The following is a 3809-nucleotide window of genomic DNA, read 5'->3' on the forward strand; positions in this document are numbered from 1 at the left end:
TCTTTAATTAGGTGGTAAAGGGGGCGGGCCATTTCTCCGTATCCTGGGATCCATAGACAGCAGTAGCCGGTGATGCCTAGGAAGCCCGCTAATTGTTTCAGGGTCTTACGTAGGGGATACACGGAGATGGGACAAATTCTGTCCTCCCCTAGGGCCCTAGTCCCTTTAGAGATAATTAGCCCAAGGTATTTGACAGAAGTCTGACACCTTTGGGCCTTGGCTTTGGAAACTTGTAACCCTTAGAAGCTAGAAAATTTAAAAGGGCAGTAGTGCCTTGGCTGATGAGGTCTTCAGATGGAGCACACAATAAAAGATCATCAATATATTGTAAAAGAGTACAGCTGTTATAGAAAAAATCTGACAGGTCCTTAGGGCCTGTCCAAAGAGGTGCGGGCTATCTCTAACCCCCTGAAGGAGGATGGTCCAGGTGAGCTGTGAAATCTGGCTCTCAGGGTCCTCAAAGGCAAAGAGATATTGTGAGTCAGGGTGCACAGGTATACAGAAAAAGGCATCCTTTAAATCTAACACCGTGAACCGTTTGACTATTTCAGGTATTTGGACTAGGAGAGTGTAAGGATTTGGAACTATAGGGTCTGTAGGAATGACTGCCTCGTTGATGGCCCGGAGGTCTCAAACTAATCTCCGTTCTCCATTTGGTTTGGGACCACCTAAGATGGGGGTGTTGCAAGGGCTGTCTCATTCTCTACGCGGCCCTTGTCGTTTGAGACTGTAATGATACGGATTAGTCCTTTCTGTGCCTCGGGTTTCAGAGGATATTGTTTCCGGCAAGGAAATAAAGGTGAATGTGGACTGGAGTGGCCATTAAGGCACAACCAATTGTCCCTTGCCGATGCCTAAACATCAGAGTTGATGTTGGTTTCTACGACTGGGAGGCAGCTAGGAATACTTCCAGGGGCTAGGAGAACAATAGTTTCCATCGCTGTCATAATGTCTCTTCCTAATAGAGGAGTAGGACTTTCGGGCATGATTAAGAATGAATGAGAAAACATTAGGTCACCCCATATGCAGCCTAAGGGCTGGGAAAAATATTTAGTAATTGGCTTGCCTGTGACTCTGCAGACTGTAACATGTCGATTGGAGAGCATCCCTTGCTTGGAGAGGAGGACAGAGAATGTGGCTCCTGTGTCTAGAAGAAAATCAATAGGCTTTCATTCTACTTCTAGGATTACCCGGGGCTCGGGGCCCCAATGGTTAGATGGGACAAGGGAGCCACTGGTAGAAGCCCCGGGCCCCTTCAGTCCCAAGTGGGAGTCTGACTGAATGAGACTGGCCTCGGGGGTGGAGGCCTCCAGGGACAGTCTGACTCCCAGTGATCCCTTTCACAGATGGGACAGGGCTGCGGAGATCTCCCAGTCGGCTCCGGTTGCCGTGGGCATTCCCTTCGCCAGTGACCAGACTGTCCACATTTGTGGCAGTCGGACCTTCCCTTTCCCCGGGTGCCCTGTAAGGCAGCCACTGGTATTTCTGTCTTTTTTCTTACTTTCCTCTCCTTGTCCTGGGCTTCCTCTTGGTTCCGATTGTAAAAGACAGTGTTGGCCACCTTGAGTAGTTGGTCCAAGGTGACTTCAGGACCAATAGCCAATTTTTGTAATTTTCTGTGGATATCTGGGGTAGCCTGAGTTATAAATTTGCCTTTTAAAAGAATTTCACCTGCGGGGGTGTCTGCCCTATCGGAGTATGTTTAATTAAGGCCTCCATGAGCCTTTCTAAAAAGGCTGAGGGATTTTCTTCCGAATTCTAGCTAATAGTATAGTTTTGAATAATTGATGGGTTTGGCCCTTGTTCTCCTCAGTCCCTCTAAAATGCGTGCCAGAAAGTGTCTTCTCTGCCAACGTCCCATGGCTGTTTCAGGACCCCATTGTGGATCACCAGTGGGTCCTGCCTGTTCCCTGTAGGGAAGGGTTCCCGAGTGGAATCCCGTCCTGTCTGTTCCTCATGATACGCTAGGAACAGACCATCTCCAAAGTTTTCGGCAGCTTGCAAGGCTGCTTGCCTTTCAGAACTGTGAGAGTCTGATTCGGGATCAACATAACATCTCTCCAAGAGAGCTCAGAGACCTGGGTTAAATTTTGGAAAGCTTCTATGTATTTGTCAGGGTCATCTGAAAACTTCCCTAGATCTCCCTTTATTTGTCTGAGATCTTGTAAGGAAAAAGGGACTTGAACCCTGGCAGGCCTAAATTCTCCTCCTGGCATTTCCTGTAAGGTTTACTCTATACTAGGGGCACTTCTGTACAGGAGGTCCTGGATATGGAGGCCGATTAGAAGGAGTTCGGGCAGGAACTGGCTCCCGAGGAAGAGCAGGATATAAAGTTTTGGGACAATCCCTTGACTGGGTGTTTGTTGAAGGGACCTCCTCAGGAGAGGAGGATCCCGCCGGAGGTTCCTTTGGAGGAGTCCCTGTAGGAGGAGTCCCCTTAGAAGGGGTCTCCTTGGGAGGAGGGAGGCAAGAGATCACAGCCAAAAGAGCCGGGTCAACTCTACAATTCTTACGGAGATCTGGGTTGTCCCTCAGGGCAAAAAAAGCCTGAACATATGGAACTTCTGACCATTTGCCCTCCTGTCTGCAAAACAGGTCTAGCTGTATGATAGTATTTATAATATATACTATCATACAGTATAGTATAGTATATAGATAGTATAATTAATACTTCCCTCAAAAGGCCAAATCTCCCCATCTTCAATGAGTAGTTAGGCCAAACCTCTGAACAAAAGAAAACCAGGCACTGCTTCTTCAAAGTGTGAGGGTCAAATTTGTCCCAATGTTTCAAGATGCAATTCAGGGGGGTGAAGGCGCGTGAGGGCTGATTGCCCATCTGAAAGGGAGGAAGAACAGAAAGGCGTCCCTTTGCAATTCATCTCCCACAACTTGGTCTAGGGCGTCCCCTAGAAAACGTGGGCCATGGACACCAAGCGACCAGTTCCGAGGTGGGTGGGGAGACACAGCCCACCAGGATTATTCCCGTTTATCTGGGTGGCCCAGCCCATGCCTCTGGTGTGCGCCTACCCAAATTCGTGTGTGTGTGTGTGTGTGTGTGTGTGTGTGTGTGTGTGTCCCCACCTGAATGTCTGGCGCTGGCCCACAGGCCAATAAAGGCTGTGGCCGATAACGAGGTGCTTTAAAGTGGAGGGATGTATGGCTCGACTCTGGGCATCCTGAAAATTGATGGCATGATCTAAATAATGGCGGCCTTCTGAATAAAGGTAGTACAGGAGGGAGTACATACTTAAAGCTTGTAGGGAAGGCATATGGCCTAGGGAAGAGGGAGTGGAAGGAGGCCCTCAAGCCCAATATGTGAGGGGGGACAAAAAGAGATATCTGAAGCCCCGAAAGACTTTGGACAAGGCTGTTTCCTTAAGGAAAAGTGAGTCCAGAATATATTGGTCCTCCTTAAAAACTTTACCTGGCAGTGGCTGAGATGGCCTGGCGGTGGCTGCAATGGCCTGGCCGGGTTGCCTGGCCGGGTGGCCTGGCCGGGTGGGCAGTGCTCCGGAGGAGCTGCGCTCTTGCGGCCCCTCCCTCTCCTGGCTGTTGCTGCAGCCGCGCTAGCGGCGGAGCCAGGCAGCAGAGAAGCTGCACCTGGTCCCCAGAGAAGTACAGTGAGATTGAGGAAGAAGAGAGGGGATGATATGAGAGGGAGTGTTAAATTCCAGTAAATCTTATCCTGAGTGACAAGAGATATCCTATAGAGGCAGAGGTTCATGTTCTTACCTTAAGATGTCTTGAGGTCCGCAGAGAGTGTTACAGAGGTCTCGCAGGGAAGAGACCCCAGACCAGTGTCTTAAAAG

Source organism: Rhinolophus ferrumequinum, chromosome 3 (genome assembly GCF_004115265.2).
Source record: "Rhinolophus ferrumequinum isolate MPI-CBG mRhiFer1 chromosome 3, mRhiFer1_v1.p, whole genome shotgun sequence".
NCBI classification, from domain to species: Eukaryota; Metazoa; Chordata; class Mammalia; order Chiroptera; family Rhinolophidae; genus Rhinolophus; species Rhinolophus ferrumequinum.